Source organism: Empidonax traillii, unplaced genomic scaffold (assembly GCF_003031625.1).
Source record: "Empidonax traillii isolate 1590-97213 ecotype Southwest subspecies unplaced genomic scaffold, ASM303162v1 scaffold425:size1421777, whole genome shotgun sequence".
In the NCBI taxonomy this organism is placed as follows: domain Eukaryota; kingdom Metazoa; phylum Chordata; class Aves; order Passeriformes; family Tyrannidae; genus Empidonax; species Empidonax traillii.
In genome coordinates, this window is record NW_020955618.1 from 763,822 (window position 1) to 783,836 (window position 20,015).

General features: G+C 39.5%; 1 long non-coding RNA gene across 1 annotated transcript in view; it reads left to right on the forward strand.

Annotated features, from left to right (window-relative positions):
- The first annotated feature begins 484 nt into the window (after positions 1-484).
- Positions 485-20,015, forward strand: part of LOC114062635 — a 30,216-nt gene continuing 10,685 nt past the window's right edge. Inside the window, exon 1 of the long non-coding RNA XR_003572424.1 lies at positions 485-577. This is a non-coding gene — a long non-coding RNA (uncharacterized LOC114062635). The remainder of the gene's footprint in view (positions 578-20,015) is intronic.

Below are 20,015 nucleotides of genomic sequence, written 5' to 3' on the forward strand. Positions count from 1 at the left end.
TTTCATTAAAAAATTGAAAATTCCAAATTATTATTCTGAATGTCGAGGTCATGAAGTGCTAACCTCTGTATTGTAAGATCATAATGTATTACAAGATCTTTTGTAATCTGGAACACCATTGCAAAGGTATTTTCATTTACCCACTAAAGAATTAAAATTTGATGTATTCATAGAAAATGAAGCTGAATACCTTGGCCAAATTTTGTATATGAATATTGATGCAAACCCACACTGTTGATTTAGAACTGTCTTAATGTTTTTAATTTTAGCCTTCATAAGTATATGTGTAACTTAGTACATGACAAAGCTGCATGCAATTTGGATGCATTCTTCATATTGCTGTACTTGTAGAGAACTCAGTTCAGTTGCTCATACCTGATTTTTTTTTTTTTAATTGCTTGGTTAAGGCTACTTTGTTTTAAATATGAAGGGGAAATTCTTTAATACTTGGTCTTGCACAAGGCTTTTTCAAACTTCAGAGCAGCAGGAGAAGCTGTGCCCCGGTGATCAAGCCTTGAAGTGCATTTCATGATTGGTGTGGGAAACTGTAGGAACATTGGAATACTGTTTAATGAGGGTATGTATTTCTTACTATTCTACTCCAGTTTGCAATAGCTTTGAATGTGGAGCTGTGTGTATTAACAGGTGTTTTGTTTTTGCATCCCACATACGACAACTGTGGAGTATCCAAAATTTACAGACCCTTCTCTGAAGGAAGGCATCATCACATTGTTTACCTGAGATTTTCTGCCATAAAAGAACTGATAGGTGGTAGAACTTCAGTTATGGATTCCTGGAAACTCTGAAGTCTTCCAGTGTCATGCCTCAACTGGGGAGGATTAATAGAGTGCCATCAAAGTAATTTGCTTTTCCAGTACATTTCACTAGGAGGGAAGAGTGTCCAAGTGAAGAACCCTGGAATTGCATGAAGAATTCTTGTGGTAGCGTATCTTAACTGGAATGTTTGTCATGTCAGTCCTGTGATATTCAAAGTCCAGCTGTCAAGTTTACATGTAAAGTAATTTCTCCTCCATAACCCTTGGATCAGTGATGCTCAGTGGTAGTGCTGGTAGGCTCGTGGCCATGGTTAGTCTTGAATCTCCCTCTTTACTTGATATTGAAGCAGAGAAGCATCTGCTCTGAACAGAGTTAACAAATGCGTTGAGGAGTAGTTGAGGACATCTCAAGTGAAAGTGTTATTTATTTATCTTATCTCAGAATATAGTCAATAGATGTCATCACGTTTTCCTCACTAAGTGCTTCCTCATTTATGGACTATTGGTTTCCTATCCAATCTTGGAGCCAACCAGTATCAAATACCAAATGATCTTGAAGTTTACAATTAGGTAGACTAAAAATGCTGCAAAAGGGGAGACCCTCAATAATTCCATGGCATCAGAAAATTAAATTTCTGCAATAACAAATTATGATATAATGAGGTCACATTAGAGGAATAAGAGGCCCAGATGCCTCAATGATTTAATCTTTCTCTTCCTGTAGGCCTGCACCTAATTTTAATGAATGTTTTGATAGATAACATATTTGCTTCAAAATAGGTCTTTAAAGACAGTTGTGAGAGTATTATATTTTAAAGATGCTATGATAGAAATTCATTTCATTAACTGCCTGATAAGAAAGAATTACTCTACAAATGCACTGGTATCAGACGTACTATTATGACCCATCTGCTCTTATTGAGTGAAGTGGCAGTAATATATCTTTATTGGTCTCTTCCTTGAATGCTGTAGAGGCTCATTTTCCTTGTCTAATGAAAAGCCAAGTGACACTAATAAAACAGGTACTGTATATGCTTGAACTTCAGCAGAGAAAACAGAACATCGAGTAAAAAGCTCTGTAAAGAAAAGAGTCAGGTGCAAATAGAAAAATGATTAAAAAAAAAAAAAGAAAAATAACACTCAGATCAAGAATGCTGGTTTGTTTATTTATTTTCTATTAATCAAATATGGGTTTTGATCTAATGGCAAGGGTTTGTTGCCCTTTTGAGAGGAGTTACTTTTCAGTTGGAGAAAAATGGGTCTTTTTCACAGTTTATTTATTTATATCACAACTCTGAAACCTTTCCCTAGCTACTGGGCCAAATATAAGGAAATCTATTCTGAATGGTCTCAGGTAGGTTATGGTAGCCCCTCTCTTTTTTGTCTGATCTCTTCAGTCCTGATGTAGTGAAACGATGCTCATTACTTCGTTACTGTGTAATTGTCATGCCATTCCCAAAGTCCACGTTTCATCTCGTGGTGCAGTTTAACTACACACTTTCAAATACATTTGCTTTTAACAGAAATGTTAATGATACAGCAGACATGCAGACACACCAAGTTTAGATAGTTGAGTTTAAAAAAAGAGAATTTTGCATGCCTTCTAAAGGGACATGCACTTCTGATCTGTATCTGCTGAGACATCTGCCGTTCCCATGCATATGAACACGTCATTCCTTTCATGAAAATTCAGAAGTAGCCAAGGGCACCTAAAAATAAGACTTATTTTAAGAATAAATTTTGGTGTAGTGTATTGAAGGCTTTGAAAATAAGCTCTGACCTGACTTCAGGGAGAAGCAAATAGAGCAGAGCAAATGTGTATTATTATCTGGACCCCTTGTCTTCTTGGAAATATGCTAGAACTATACAGTAGTTCAGACTCTTGTATCATGACTAGCACTTCTTCTGATATGGAAAGCTGGATAAGAGTATCACGAAAAAAGATCATAATCTCTTAAAAAACTGTGCATGTCTAGGGCATGTTTTCTGTAGCTGACATTTGATAATCTAAAATAATTCTCTTTTAAATGTCCCCTTAATCTCAGTAATTTGGGAATTTGATTTACTTTAAAAAAAAAGTAAAAAAAAACCCAGAATTTTAAAATTATTTATATTTTTTTCTCCTTCTAGATCCAAAGGGCTTAGATTCAAATCCTTATCCATGTACTGGGGATTTATATAGCTGGCTCCTAACTGTCCATGTAGAAACTTCAGAAATTTATAGATATACAAATATCTCTAAACAAAAAAGAAAATCTTACTTGAAAAGACTGGTGAAGCTTGACAATCAGGAAATACCTGAGCTAAAGTACCTTACAGTCTTGTGTCTGCTGTGTGAATGTACTATGATAAAGTCATTAATCTACATAACCCACAACAGTTTTTCTTCATCCTCTTCTGATGAGTGGTCCTGTATGTCATTTAATGCTTAATATCCAAAGGCTACACTGAGCATGAATGTATTTCGTTTTCAGGGTCTTTTATCTGATCCTGATGTCTATGTCTTTTTTTGTAGATATTAATGAATTTATTTATACAACACAACAGCCTAGTAATAGGATGGTGTCTCAGTTTTACAAATTGGGAACAGAGGCACTGAGACTGAAGCCAAAATTGCCCTGTATCAATTCATTTTTAGAGGCTAATTTTCAAGACTAGAGCCCAGTTTTTTCAGAGCATTCTGCTGCCTTTTATGTGTTCAGAGCACAGTTCATATCAAACTTTCACAATTATTAGAGTTCAACACTCCTGCTGTTTCAGATTGGGCACTCAGAAAATGAAACAGGAGTGATCACAGAGAAAGAGTTTGCACAAATGCTATGATCAGTATCACACAGAAAAACCATGATCTAGACAGAGAAAAAAATCAGAGATCAAGATGATAGTCAAGGGACTTAATCAGGAAGACAGTTTTCCTTCTGCAAATTTTCATCCTGTTTCACCTCGTGTGTCCCTGTCTCAGAAACCAGACAGAGATGGGAGTCCTTTGCATAACTGTCCCTTTCACTTTGATACATCCTTAGGGCATGATCTGTCCAATAAATTTCATGAGGCAGAAGTACTGCAGGTGAACGTGATAGGCTGTGTTTATCACATAAAGTTGTGTGCAATTAAATATACTCTGATAATGTACATGTGTATGTGCAGGTTGTAGGTTATCCATGGACATAGATTGAGGCATTTCATAACTTTGAGTTCTTCACCTTGTAAACTCCCCAATAGCATGGTGGGGTTTTTTATTTTCTTAACAACAGTTTTCCAAGTTCAAAAAAAAAAAAATTCTCTTCTGCAATCACATCAAGCCCATTATTCCTTTCCCTCTCTCAGAATCAGCAGAGACTTTAGGCTGCAAAGCACAACTGTCTTCATTCATTGACCTATCAGAATCTTTTAGTAGCCCTAGACCAGGAATTTAAATGTTTACCTAGTTTCTTCTTCTTCCATCTCTCTCATCTGTACTGGGTAGACCTCTTAATCTGATTCAGAGTCCACTAGGAAGCTCTAAAATGGGACAGCTGGCAGAATTACATGCAAAATATAGTTGAAATAAAGGGCTCAGTAGGAGGTATGTCCTTAAGAAGCTGATTTTGAAAGTTGCTTCTGTCAAGGAAGTTGCACTTACTTTGATCCTTTCAGCACCTTAAACAGGCATACGATTCTGCAATTTGTTGTGGCAGAAGAAATATGGCATCCTATGTCAAAGACTGCAAGCCTAATTCTGTCATTATTAGCTTACAAAAACTAATAAAAAATTCAATATCTGAACACTAATGGCAACACTGAAAACAAGTTTATGATCACAGCTTGTCTCCCTTTACTGCTAGTGCCTCAAACAATTTTCTTATTCGTTGAGATAGAGGCTGCAGCTGAGGACATACTTGTAACATAGTGAGCCTTGCTGCTCAGACTGTGATCTTCTTGACCCTCAAACTGAAGGAAAAAAAAAAAGTCACTTTTCTCAGTTTACTAATCTGCTCTTTTCTTACCTCTTTGATATTGATTCCAATGTATACATACTTAATATTTCAGACATTCTTCTCACAAACATTTTTTCTGATAGCAATTCTTCCTTCATATTTCATTGTACTCTATATTAGAAAGTAAATTTGCTTTGAACATCTTGTCTTCAAAGCTTGTGAGGCTTGTCGTTCATAGGTTAATGCTGTGTAATGAAATTGACAGAACTACGTAGGTGCTTGGATATTTACCTGAGTGTGCTGTTTATTTGCCCTGATATCACATTCATGTTTCATTAGTGAATTTGCTTTCCTGTTGTCTTGAAGGAAGAACTTTTCTTTCTATATACCCTCTTGATGACATTTAATCCATTCTAGAGCTCCCAATATGAGTGGTCACTGTTCCCTCTTCTTTCTGCTTCCTTGCTTGAGTACACAGAAGTTCAATAACTTATTTGCATTTTGGTGCATACATGACTTCATCTCCAGTTGGTTGCACAGAAAATGTGAGTACATCGCAACAGCTCGAACTTAGGCAGAATATATCCATCCCTTTAAACAGCCTGGAACTGTACTTCCTGAGGTAGAGGAGACATCCTTTAATTTGATTTCTGAACATTAGCTTTTTAACTGTATTGTTCAGTAGACAAATAGACAGCAATGACATGAACAGCCAAAATAATCAGTATCAGTCCAGCAAAGTGTGACAGCTCCTCTCTATGATCTCTCATTGCATTATGGGAATAGAAGCACACATTCATCCAGTGCACATATTGTATATTAACCGACGAGTTATTTTTTGAACAAAAACAGCATTCCCAGTGTGTGTTTGCAACTCATTATATCTAGGAATGAAGCCACATACGCTGTTAGAGTTGCATCTGCTACAAAATGCAACAGCTTGTCAGCTTTCTGTTTGCTGTGTGTACTTCAGGCTGGTGCTCTTCTGTCTGTGTTGGGCTCATCTTAGATCCTCAGCCTTGTCAGTTTCTCTGTGGGATGAAAAAAGAGCTGCACTGAAATTTTCTCTTTCTGCCCCTCCACCTGGGACTTTCAAGGAGATTATATTGGACTGGGGAAGAAAACCAAGATCCCCTAAAAAACTTCTTGATTTAGAAGAAAAATTAGATCATCGGTGCTCAAGGGAGAATTCACTTCACAGAAACCAGGCTGTACTGCAGCGTGGCTCCCTTCCAGCAGAAATCAAGGCAGAGAATGCAGGAGCATTCCCTTACGCAAGCCATTGCCAGGGTATGCACACAGAACTGGGATCCTAGAAGAGTTCCTGGGTCTGTAGTTTAGGTGTGACTATAGTACAGTCACAGTCCCTGTGACATTTCCTCCCAAAAGACAAAAAGTGGCTACTGACCCTCACACTAATGACTCACAGAATCACATTGTCAATGAGATTGGATGGCATCTGTGGAGACTTTACAGTCCAGCCTCCCTTTTCAAAGCAGGGTTAGCTATACCAGTTTTCTTACAACATGGCAAAGATGGGTTTTGTATATCTCCAAGGATGAGGACTCTACTACTTGTCTGGGCAACCTGTACTACTGTTTGACCACTCTTGTGGCCAAAAATAGCTTGTTTTTTATTTTTAAAATTTGTGCTTGTTGTCTTATCTCTTCACTGCATATCACTGAGAAGAGTTTGGCTTAATCCTCTTTAGTCCTTTCATCAGGCCTTTTACACATTGTTAGGATCCCCCTGCTAAGACTTCCCTTCTTCAGGCTCTCCTTGTATGTCAGATGTTGCAGTTTCTTATAAATTTCTGTAGCCCTTGTCTGAAGTCTCTTCATTATATCCATGTCCCTTTTTTGCTGGGGGAGCCCAGAACTGGACCCAGTGTGGCAGATGTGGTTTCATCAGTGCTGAGCAGACAGGAAGAATCACTTCCCTTACCGTGCTGGCAAAGCTCTCCCTAATGCAGCCCAGGATGCTGTTGACTGCCTTTTCTATGTGGGTGCTTTGCTGGCTCATGGTCAGCTTGTTGTCCACCTGGATCTGAAGGCCTTTCTTTGCAGACCTACTTTCGAGATGGTAGGCCCCCATTTTGCTCTGGTACCTCCCTCCAATTGTTCTTGCAGTACTCTAGTACTTCTACTACTCAGTACTTCTGAACTCCATCATCCCATGGTCACAGCAACGAAAGCTGTCTCTGACCTTTACATCACCCACCAGCTCTTCCCTGCTTGTAATCATGAGATTCAGCAGATCACACCTCATCACTGGCTTTTTGATCACCTGTGTCAAGAAGTTACTATCAGCACACTCCAGAAACCTTCTGTATTGCTTATGCCCTGCTGTGTTATCTGTTTAGCAGATACTGATTTGGTTAGTCTCCCATGAGGACCAGGGCCTGCAAATATGAAGCACTTTTCTGAAGAAACACTCACATAATACTCCTTCTTGATCATGACTCTGTAACAAACAGCCACGAGAACGTTGCCCATGTTGATTTGCCTGCTAATCTAAATCCATAAACTCTCAGCTGGCTCTTCATCCATCCCAAGGCAGAGTTTGATGATTTTCTGTTCCTCTCTCATGCACAAGGCAACTCCACCCCTCACCATCCTGGCATGTCCTTCTCAGAAGGCCTTTATTCAGTCACTGCATCGTTCCAATAATGTGAGCTGTTTCACCACATCTCCATGATTACAATGAGATCTATGTAATCCTGTATAGTCCTACAATTGCTCACAGACTTCTAAATCTCCCTATTTGTTCCTCATCCTTCATGTGTTAGTTTACCAGCACTCCAGAGATTCACTCAGCTATGCTTATCTCCCAAAAAAGAGGTATGAGAATTTCCTCCATATCCTGTAGTTACTTCCTTATCTGTGTGTACTTAAGGTGGACTCCCTTCAGCCCTGTTTTGATGGTTATAAGTCTTCTCCACATCACTCAGTATTCTTTGCTTATCAAACTAGTCCACCTCTTCCAGGGGACGACATCATCATGATCCTCTTCACTCTCACTTTAAAGCTCTCTTCACCTAGTTGGCCAGCTTGTTGGCAAAGATTCCCTACTTGGTCAGGTCGATTTTGTCTTTTCCTGGCATTTCTTGACCTTCAAAGATGATCCCAGTGTCCTAAAATTCAAATCTGTGTTTTCAACCCCAGCTCTGCAAACATTTGTTGATGCACAGAATTGTGGAATCTATCCACTCCTCCCTGAGTTCTCCTTCTCCAGCAGGTCAAAGGGCACAAAAAAGGATCTCCATATCCTTGACCCTCTCCCCAGAGCCTCTTGGCATGATCCAGACCTCATCTGACAGTGATGCAGATGCCTATGTAGGAAAGCAGTGGAGCTTCTAGCACAAGGGCCAGATAAGCCTCCACAGTGTCCCACATCCAAGCCCCCAGTGAGTTGCAAAACTTCCTGGACTTCTGATCAGGCCAGCAAAGGGACATCTGTGCCACACTGCCACTCCTGGTGCTTCCCTCAGTGCTGCCATGTGATGCCATGCATCACCAGCTCTGGTCATACCACTGAGGCAGGGTTGGAGCTTTGTGACAACTCAAAATAAGATCCAGGAGGCCTCTTTCCTCACCTCTGATGCCACAAAGATCCTCAACAGTGCTCACCACCTGTGGACAGGTAGCTTGTCTCCCTGGTCTCAGTCTCTGCAAAAGCCCCAGGCAACCTTACAGCCCAACTTTGAGAGACATTTCTTACTCTCAGGAGCTCAAGCTGAGCCTAGAAGACTGGAGTTTGTATCTTCATACATCCTTACACTGTTACAGACCCCAGTCATCCCTTCTACACACACCACAGAGGATGTCATTTAAACAAATAAAGCTCCTAACATGAATAGCTTGAACAATTGGGAATATGTTATTTATCTAAAAAGGCTTTTTCTATTTTTTATCTTTTGGAGGATTACTTTATCAGGGTCTTCAATTCCTGGTATGTGAAACTGCAGACAGTACTGCGTATCACTGGTGTTTTCAGACAGATGTGTGTTTTTATTCAGTCATGTTTATTAAAATGCTTAACTGTTTTGATTAGCCTAATAGAAATACAACACCAAAATAAACTTTTCAAAATATTTCCACAATGCAGGATATTATATAAAACTGTCAGAAAGTGAGTTGGCATTGTACTGATTTTTGCAAGAAGGCAAGCACAAGTACTTATTTTGAAGAGGATAGAATACAGAAGGATCAGAGATACTATTTCATTCTCCTGTGCAAACCTCCTTCCAGATTCCTAAGTCTCTCACAAAGCAGATGTCATTTTGAAGATTCAAAATAGAAAAACACTAAAAAAAAAAAAAATCTGCATTCTTGAAGAATTTTGCTATACTTTATTCCCATTTGCTAGTAGAAAGCATGTGTCTGGAATACAAATTACATATTATATTCGAAGGCAGAGAACTTCATGAGGCAGCAATGAAGCAAACTGCAAAACATCACCATGGGATAACCTCTTTGGTTCCAGTGGCTGGTGCTTTTTTGTAATCTCTTTATATTACTGCAGCTTTTATTTAGCCATCAGAAGCTTAAATGACACACAAGAAGCCTTAAGAATAAGGCTCAGTTCAACAGAATTCTATATTTAGTCTTACTGGTAAAACTGCCAGTATAAGCTTTAGCAGCACTGAGATCTTCTGTTTCTGAATCATTCAGTTTCTGAAGAAAGCCAATCTGCTCAATAAAGGATGTGCCTCTCATCTGTATTGTAGTGAGTGCCTACTGGAAAGTACTTTCCTTGACTTTATAAGACTTTGATAGGAATTGAAAGTGCAGAAGAATAACTGTATGACTTCACAAGAGCTGCTCTAGAGTGATGCTCTCTGGAGTCCCTTTTTTTTTAAAAAAAAAAAACACATCACATTAGTGTAATTATTCTAAAAAACAGGATACAATGGCCAAATTTCACCAACAGACCATATAATCCCTTGATACTACAGACTGACTTAACATCTTTATGCCTAAAAAGTAAACACAGAGCTGGCTATTGTTTCTGGTCTTAGGCCCTTTTCTGTAAACTGTTAAGGAAACCATAAGCATGTATGTTCTTCTTAAAGTTGATACCTGTCTGATGATATCTCTAAGCTGGTTGGAGATGGGAAGTGAAATAACCTTCCAGCTGCAAAATCAATTCACAAGAAAGTGGTGGGGCCTCTTGAGGCTAGATGATAGTTAAGGTAAGCTCAATCAGCTGTGTTTTCCTGCCTGTAGTGGCAGCTGAGTTGCACTGATGCAGAGCTGACTCTTTATATCCTGCACTCTTCTAGACATCGAAGATGAGCAAAACTCTGACCTCTGAGAACAAGAGAGTCAGCTGCTGCTTCAATACTGTCATTTTTAAGCAATACTCAACACTCTGCATCAGAGGTGCCATTTTATAAAAGATATCATTTAACACTAGACTTACCCCAGCCACCAAAAAACTCACAGATGTTCTCAAAGTCCACTTGCTCCTAAAAATTCTCTCTCACTGCAGTTAGTACAGCTCTAGATCTCATCAGTGAAATAGGCTTTGTTGAGTTTCTCTCCATACATACCAAGTATACATAGGGGGAAGAGATGCACAGACCCCTGGCCTGTGGAGCACAGGTTTTTCAACCTTTTATCTCAGTCATAGTCCTGACAAGCTTATCTAGCTTCTCCCACTTACCATATTAAATGCAACTGGAATCAAAACTGATCATTCCCAGGGGCTACTGCCCACAGCAGACAGTTCAGGTTAAGTGGCTTGCAACTTAATTTGGTTTTCAAAGGCTTTATGTTTCTCAGAGTCAGTGAGATACATCACCATGTAAACTAAACACTGGATTCATTACGAATTCGTGTTGAATCCTGTGATAACACCTAGTGTCTGTGGAATGGGTGATATAGATTTTAGGTCCTTATCTTCAGTGTTGGTCGTTTCTCTTTGCAAAACAAAATGTGTAGGCTGAAAAGGTGGGCATGTAGAGTTGTTTCAGCACAGAAGAGTGGCATGGGACACAAAAAAAATGTTCTCTAGCCACCCATAGATGTACTGTAAAACTTGGTGTGGATTTTTTTGTTTGGTTTTATGAGGAAGCAAACAAAAATATGGTGAAACTTCTATCATTATGTGGCTGCATTATAACACGTTAGGAGGATGAATAATGTTTATTCGGAAGGAGATGTTCCTAAAGATAGCATGGTGGTTTACATTATTAAAATTGGCCTTTTTGATTTTATAAATAGTGTCAAATATATCCCAAGACATGTTTAATTACCAATGGGTGAAAATCTTCACATGGTACTTCTTTGCTGGTTGACCCAACATAAACTCTTGTTAAAAAATTATAACCCTTGGAGTCCAGTCCCTGGAGAGTCCCCAAAGCATTTCCTGGATAATAATGATGCAATAGTTTCCTATCCTATTGATGATTGTCCCAGAGCACCTCAGAACAAATGCTCCCATTCCCTGAAAGCTGCTCAAGTACCAGGATGCTGCTATAAATGGTTGAAATGTGATGCAGTTTCCCCTTCAACTTCCTCCAGCTCAGCCTAATGGGGATTAAGTGCCATTAAAGGCTCTTTGCAGCATATGCAGTTGTTATTGATCAGTTGTTTTAGCCAATGATCTGATTACAACCATCTTCTCTTTACAAGGCTTTACTGGCAGAAAGGAACATACAAACATACAATAAAAGTTGAGGAATGAAGGTACCAGACCTTCTTGTGTGTGCTAAGAATTTGTTTAGCTACTAAAAAGAAAGATTACCATTATCTCTTTACATGAGAAAAATTTCTACTTGTAATCCAAGAAACCAGTTTGAAGCAAAATCAGTTATATAGCAGAGCTCAGGGAGTTTGCCTTGCCAGAGAGTGGCACAGTGCATTATACATTCAATGCTGAATGATGACAGAGCTTAAACAAGATGATTTTGGTAAATGCTTTCTTACCTTTCACTGCTGCAAAGTTTAGGAGAACTTCTGAGAAATGGGTCCTGTCCTCTTAGACCAGCTTTTGCCTGTGATGAATCAGCATTCTAGCCCCTGGGCTTTTCACACAGGCAGGTGTGCGTGCACCATTCTTGTACCGCTTCTTAAAAGAACCCAGAGGTAACTCTTTGCTATATACAACTCAACTGTGAGTAAATTAGCTGAACTCTGAAAGCGGGTGCTGGATTGAGCCCCTGTGAAGGGTAGTCTGGGGAGCAGGATGCCAGCTTTCTGACTCTTCCAGGGCTCAGCCTTTCAGGCCTGTGGAGACTGTGAAGGCTGTGGAGGATGCACAGAGGCAGATCTGATGCAGTGTCAAAGTCAAATCTCTTTCCCATGAGGGAAAATGAAACTGTGCAGAGCCTTTCTGGAGAGCAATTATTTAGTGTCAACACTCCAGTTCTGGTTTTGGTGCCTGTTTTCCTGTATTACCTTGAACACTCATCCTTTGAATGATTTTTCTGGTCAGGTGAAGAGGGAAGGAAAGGTACTGAATTGAGAAGATTGCTACAAGAAACCTGAGGAAAATAAATTTCTGAAAACTCTGTCGGTCCTCTGTGGTCCCAGTATTTATTCTGCAGTACTAGATGGCTTTTGGCGAAGAGATCAGGCTTTGTTTGCCTAATTGGTAGAGTCTTTTATGAAATAGTGACAGAGTTGGGGTAGCACACCGGCTCTCTTTTTCAAAGCAATTGGAACTGCTGATAACTCACTATTTTCAACAATTGTCATTAGGTTTAAGAGAATAGATTTTGCAGCTCACATCTGTGATCTGAGACGGTACAGGGTTACTTTGCTCTTTGTGACTGGACAGGAAATATAACACAACCATTCACGCCTTCCTCGGGATATGAACAATTGTGGACAGTAGTTCACTAGCAAAGCCACAAATTTGTTCAACTAGCACGGTGAGTCACTACTTGGATGGGCCCCTCCATCTCTCAGGAGATGGTCCTGAGTAGGAAGATGTGTAAATACCATCAATAAAGAACCAGTACTTTAGTAATCAAAGTACAGTATGAGTAGGTGCCCGGAACAGAAATGAGATATCTGCCAGTGAAAGGAAATGTTAGTGACTGAAAGTTATCAAAACAAGTGGGAAAGAGGTTTTTCCTCTGACCACTGCAATGATTTGGTCTTTTTTTTCTAGAAGGCGTGTTTTGTATTTCTCTTCATTTCATGATGAGAGACACCTATCCCAGCACAACCTGTGACTCCGCAAAGGACTTCAGAGTTGTCCAAGCACAGAGGACAGTGACCTCCATCAGAAACATGAGCATGAGCAGAAAATGATGCTTACCTGCCTTTGGAAGCCCCATCATTTATTGGAAACCGAATGATTTCTTGTAGCATTTTATTGTTCTTAGAAAGGAAAAACTCTGGGCACAAATAAGCTATCTAGTTCTGTGGTATGCCAGAGCAGGAGGCTGTGGGTCCCTTCTGAGCCCTGATAATTCGAACACATTTATGTCCTGTATGTGCAATGTAGAAATTCATAGAACATTTTATTAGCCTCCATCTGATTTTTCATCACTTTGTGATATTTTCCAGTTATATACTTCAGTTGTAATAGAGACCACTGCTTTCAGTAACTAAAAGACCACTATGTTCTAAAACCTTTATCCAGCAGGCAACACCAGAGAGCATATTGCCTATGAAATGTCCACAGAGCTCAATAGATTAGCTTGTTGATTTTTTTTTCCTAGAGCTGAAAAATTTCATGCAGGCTTGTGTTGCTTGTAGGTATTCCTGCACCCCACAGAGTTCCCACACAAAGAGCAGGGAGTATCAGCGTCCTTGTGGGCTGCTACAGGGCTAGAGGCATAGCTCCTCAAGAGAAGTGATTTTTACTCTTGACCTCAGCATAGCAGTGAGCCAAGAATTGTCAGCAGGTCCTGCTGACTGAGGTGCCACTGGCATGAAAAGTTTCCTCCTCCTTGCTGCATGGTGAGAGGGTGCAGCTGGAGGGAGCTTTCCTGAGAATCAGAAGAGTCAGAACACACCTGACCATGCTGAGAGAAACTGCAATGAGCTGTTGCAAACACAGCAAACGTTTGGAAAGGAAGTGTAATGTTGCAGACCTCTGTGTGAGAAGGAAACAAGTCACTATGGGCTAACGAGGCACAGGGAGAGTGAAAGGGGGATGTAATGCCTTCCTTTAGGGCTTTCAGCTTAGCTTGTGGGAACCAGGACAGTTGCAGTGATATGATTTATAAAAGAAGTCTCCAGTAAGTTCCTCCTCCAGGGCAAATGTCCAACAGTAGTATAAAGAATTCATTAATAGTAAGGCACAGCTCCTCTCCAGTCAATTGCTGGGGCTCCTGCCTGTTTTTCCCTCGTCACAGCCTTGAATTCAGGCACTCCTACAGCATCTAATTACTTTATATTTGCATGTCTGAATCTTATATATTAGGACCATAAGAGGCAATAGGTTCTGCCATACTGACTTGCCTCACTCAGTGTACTTAGGTCTTATGCAGGTCTGTCTTCCCTCTATCAACACAGGCTGAGAAACTGAATGCAGCAGAAATACTGCTGGTAGCTACTTGCTATAAAAAGCTAATAGTCCTTTGTGGGCCATGAGAGTAATGACAGAAATACAGCTTAAACTCTAGGCTGCTTACACTAGCCTTTCATGAAACGGTGCCCTGACACTGGGATGGTGAGATCAGTTTCTTCCCATTGCAGTCATTGTTCACCACAGTGGTAGGTCAGAATTTTCCAATGTCAATCAGGCATTTTACCCCTGACTTTGAAAATACTGAATGCTGCCAGCTCCTTTGATAGTGAAAATCACATGATTTTAGTGACAGAGTTATTTTACTAATCTTTTAATAGTGCCTGGCAGGATCCCTGTGCTGTTTTATTGTCTTGTCTTAGAATTCCTGGCTCAAAATTGATGCTATTTTTCATAGTTTTATTTGAAAATGTGGTCTAAGCTGAAGCTGTCCACCATGTCCTCAGTGAGGAAACTTCTGGCTCAGGTGGTTACCTGCTTCACTTATTTCATTGCAACTCTGTTACTCAGATTATAGTGAAGTTATTTCTGTCAGAGATGATGTGTATTTTTTCATATATCAGCTTTTTTTTTTTTTTTTCCATGTTTCAAGACTTCAATTCCTGTCTTAGCTTTAAGCAAGAAAATTTCCAGTCCTGGAGTCTCTCAAACTATTAAAAAATTTTAGTTTTTAAGTCTTTCAACTTTTAGAAAGTTCAAATACAAATACTTGAGTTTACCCTGGGTGAAACATCTGGGGCAGTTATACACTCATCTAATGCTTAATGGTCCAATTGCTTGGTAGTCCCATTCATAATTCATCAGGCATCTGATTAAATTTAGTAGTTTTAGTTTAATTTAAGTCTGACTGTGATAGTGTTTGCAGCTAAAGGCAGAACATTAGACTTGCAGAACTTGCCAGCATATGACAAGGATGTAGAATGAACCCTCTCCCAATTAAAATACGAACCATTTAATGTGATTCTATATTACAAAGATTGCAGATTCCTTTTTTTCTGGGATAGCAGATATTTCATCAATTCAAATGGATGATTGTTTCTTTTTTTTCCCTCCTTTTTACTTTTTCTTCTTTCTTTGAAAGCAGCAATATAGGGTTGTACTGTAAATCTTTCATTCACATCTATTTCATATGCAGAGATCTACATAATAGATCTGTGGGTCCAAGGCTGGGCATGTAACGGTGACTTGGGCAGGTGATAAAAATAGTTCTCTGTTCTTGAATGTTATGCATAATACAAAATTCTATTAGTATTCCTCATTTGTTTTCCAGTTAGAGTACAGTATTAGATATTATTGAGCAACCTGGTGTAGTGTGATGAGTCCCTGCCCCTGTCAGGGGGGTTGTAACTACATGATCTTTCAGGTCTCTTCCAACCCAAACCACTCTAGTATTATCTTCCTGGCTTTGTAGCAAACAGACTGTAGATTTAGAAAACATTAAGTGAGTGCAGTGCAGTACAGTTTCACTATTTCCTTAATATCATAATACAGGAAGAATCTTACACAGTATATGTATCTCTTGAAAAGTTATACAAAATAGGGTAGCTGACAAAATATTGGAGTGAAAGAGCAACTAGTTTCAGCTTCAGCAAAAGAAAATGAAGAGCAATTTTTGTAGTTAATAGTACGGGCATTTAATTGCCAAGTATAATATTAAATGAAAATGTAAGAGGTTCATATAACCTCACAAGGACAGTGGGCCCATAAATAATTGAATTTGTAATGAAATAGTTCTTACAGGTAAATTTGATGACCTGTTCATAAAAGGTTAAAGTCTGGATGTGTTGAGGGAACTCACTCTATGTTAACACAGATGTAGTCTTTAACAAAGTCTGAATTTTGCTCTTAAAACAGAAAATCAACTTTGGGGTTTGTTTGAAAATTATTCTGTAATCTTCATTTTTGAGTATGGAATACTATTTCTGAGAATTCCCAAGTAGATTCGCTAATTAGAGTTAAAGAACCCTTTTAAAATTCCCTTTAAGGGAAGATGTATCAAACCTTTTTTTGTTGTCCTGAGGGATCTTGATAACACAGACTCTTCAAATTCTCCACAGAAATAAAAGTCACTGGAATATTATGCATGTGCTCCATTTGATGATTTCCTTAGGAGCAATGGCATTTCTACATTCACAAATAATTTTTGTCTACCGTAAGGTTTGTGCATAAAATATTCAGAAAAAATAGCAAGAAATTACTATCTTTCAAACCATATCCATCTCCTTTTGTCCACAGGCATATGGCCAGAGCCTGAACTAAGCAGAGGTGAGTATCTCCACCAGTCTTAGCCTAGCAAATCCTTATCAGGGGTAATTTGGCTTCATTCTCATTGTATGTGCTAGCAGAAGCAGTCATACTTATTAAGGCTGCCATCAGTAGTTCCTAAAATATAGTTTTACAATCATTATTAGAGATCATGCCAGTCTATTTAAACTCAGATGATAAAGGTAGACTTTCCTATTACTCTGCCTTGAGCTAAAGCCAAGAATTTTTTAGACTAAGGATTAAGTAAACAACAAGAAGGAGTGGATAGAGGTGGGTAAGGGCTGGAGGCAGAGAAGGAGAGAGATGGAAAGCCAGAGAGCAGTGTACAATCCATATATTGATGGTACTGCAGCACAAATGCTTCAGTCATCCTTAGAGGTTTGACATGCACAATTACTGAAGAAATTAATGAATGGAGTCCTGTGCTAACTGAGAAAGAAGATCTCTTGGGGAGGAGCACTAGCTGGTTAGCCTTAATCCATGATAAAGAGATGGGCCAAGAGGGTTGTGTAGTTCCACTACTCTCTGCATGCTAATAGCTGTAGCTGTATGACAGGCTGGGTAAAGAAGGAAAAACCCTTCACTGGCATTTTTGTCATTTCAATGCAGAACTCAGTTTCACATGTATTTTGTCTTCCTTTCAGCAGCTCTTTGAGAGTAGTTGTGAAACAATGGTTTGATCATGCAGCTGTTAATGGAAAATGAATTCTGGATGGCTAGATAGCAAAAGAGGTTTTATTTAATAGCAACAAGACATTTAATTGTACACCAGACTCCCCTGTGGGTGGCTCGGGAGGATAACACTCTCCAGTGAGGGAGCAGAAAAGACAGCACATGAAGTTGGCATCCAACTCTGCGAAGGACCGCCACAATAAATTTGGAAAAGCAATCAATAAGCTGAAATGTGCTTGTACAACATATTTTACTTTTTCTAGTACTGAACAGCCTTGTAAGCATTCAGTGATTGTTGATTCACCATCAGAAGAAAAAATACAGTCTGGTTTGGACTCACTTCTTGCATAGTTAATCTCCTAATGACAGTTTTTACCTTCGACTTTTTCCACGCAAGTATTAATCTTTTGTTCATACAGCTTCTTTTTCACCCTCCTAGCCAGCGTCTCTGGAAGGCTGGCTTCGTGCTGCTGCATTTGCTTTTTTGTGTGGAAAGAAAGTGATTTGCTTTTTGTATGCTATTTATAGAGAGCTTCTCCACAGAGATGGCATCCCCTCCCCCCAGTGGCTCTGAGCATCCTCGTACTGCAGCTACCCACCACCTGATGTCCTATTTTCTCATTGGCTCGAGCTGTTCCCAAACCTTGTGACTCCTGTGAGCTCACGCCCAGCTGTACCGGCTCTGAATCTCCTGCAGTGAGATATAATCTTCACTTTCACTTCTATCATTTGCCCTTAATATGCCGAAGCATCTGAACAAGTGCTTGCAATTATTCCCAGAGCCCCCTGTCCTAGGTTAAGCCTGTAGGTCACCATGAAAATAAATGTATTCCTCGGCTAGCTGAGGTGGCAATCAGCTCTATTACGAGATCTCCATAACTTGCTGGAGAACTGTAACCCATATCATTGCACCTGAGACAGAGATTTTATATTCAGATGACCTTTTATTTCCTGAAATTGTAAATGCTGTCTCACCCTACATCTGCTGTTCAACTAAAAGTCAGGCGACCGATTAACTTTCTCTGTGGGATTTCCCTGTGATTACAAAGCCAGGTGACTGTGACAAGGTCACCAGGAAAAACAGTCTTGTGATTTTAAGCTTGACAGAAACCTGGCAGGAAATGCAGATGAGAGAAATGTCACACACTTAGGCAATGATAACCTTAAATATCAGAGACTGAGCTCAGAAATGTTTTTTTTTTTTCTTTTCAGGCCATCAGAAGGGTTCATGAAATATGTCTGTTTGTTCATTCCTCCAGGAGACCCTCTCTGTTCTTACATCTCAGTGTGTTATGATAAATAATGCATTGCCTTCCCAATAGCCTTGATAAGACTGCTTCCTTAACCATATGAGGAGTACATTTCAAAAAGAGAACAAGCAGAGCACTGAGATGGAAATTAACCCCAGGACCGCCAGCCTCCATTAGCAATAATGGTGTCTGACAATTTCGGGGTTAAATGAGAAGTAGGTGCCTTTTTACTGAGTTCTGCTCTTTGTTCTTGCTTTAGTGTGTGTCATTGTGGAAACTGTCATGTAAGGTTAATGACAGCCTCTCATTACCCTTGTCAAATATGTAATAATGTGGCCCAACAACAGGGCTGAATGGCTCCTGCTTGTCAGACCCCTATGTTTTGCCTAGCAGATGGTCACTGTGTTTGGAGAGGCCCTCAGATCCATCAGTGTTATCCTGAACACGTGTGTGAGGAAAGCATTTTTCCCTGATGGGACAGTTCATGGATGGAATACTAATTGGGCACAGCAAGACAACTGAGGATTTATTTATTTTTGTTCCTGATAGAAATATGTTGTGTTCCAGGGAGGGGGAGGGGAGGGAGAGAGAGGCAAAACCCCATTTCTGCCGCTGCCAGCCCCTTTTTCATTGTGTGAGTCCTTACACTGGAGAAATTGCCGCGTGTTATGCCTTATGCTAAACATCTGGTTCTTTGGCTACAGCATAAATGGATATGGAAATCTGGGCTTTGGCCACCTTCTGATTCTATATTTATTTTGGAAGTCTGACCCCTATTCTGTTACCTCTTAAAAAAGAAAACAGAGTGGTTGCTTATTCACTATGAACTTTGGAGAGGCATCGTGTTAACACATCCCCTTGATATTACCTCCCTAGTTATTAGGATTAAATATTTATATTGTGGTAGCTGACCCTCCTGTGTTAGGTAGTATGCAAACAGAAAATATCTGTTCCTTCTCAAGGGAACATAAGCCTGTTTAGCATGAGGTTGGTGATGTGGAAGGCAGTGGTTTGCGTTGTCAGATATATTAGTAGTTTGCTCTGAAAGTAGATAGCCTTTGACCATGCACCCACATCTGTGAAACAGAGAGCTGCTTGCAGCAGGAATTTATGTTCCTCAGAGTCTTGGGCTGGGACTGCCCCAAGGAGGTGCATAATTTTATGTGTGGCGGGTTTTTTTGTTGTTGTTGTTTGTTTGTTTGTTTTTAGGTATTATTACTTCCCTTTCCTTAGGGGGAAAAAAAAGCATAATTTTTTTTTTAAATTTTATTTTTTTTATGTGTGTGTGTAAAGCTAGTGCAAAATGATGAAATATCATCTTTCTCCATTTGGGAAACTTTGCACTAATGGGACTTGATTGTTCTTTCTTGAAAATGCCTAATATGAGCAGACTGAACAACCATAAAATAGTGTTTTATCTGATGTGGTTAGGTACACTTTGTCTACATCAAGGAGTGGGATTGATGTGACTAAAATTAGGGTAGTTATAATGGTGCAAATGTTCATAATGTAGACAATACCTCAGTCTGTAGAACAAGAAAAATTTGCTCTAAAAAGAATAATCAGCTCTATTTGTTTCAGAGGGATGTTAACTCTGAAACTTAAATATAGCACTGTAGAAATCAACATGGTTAACCACTTCACTG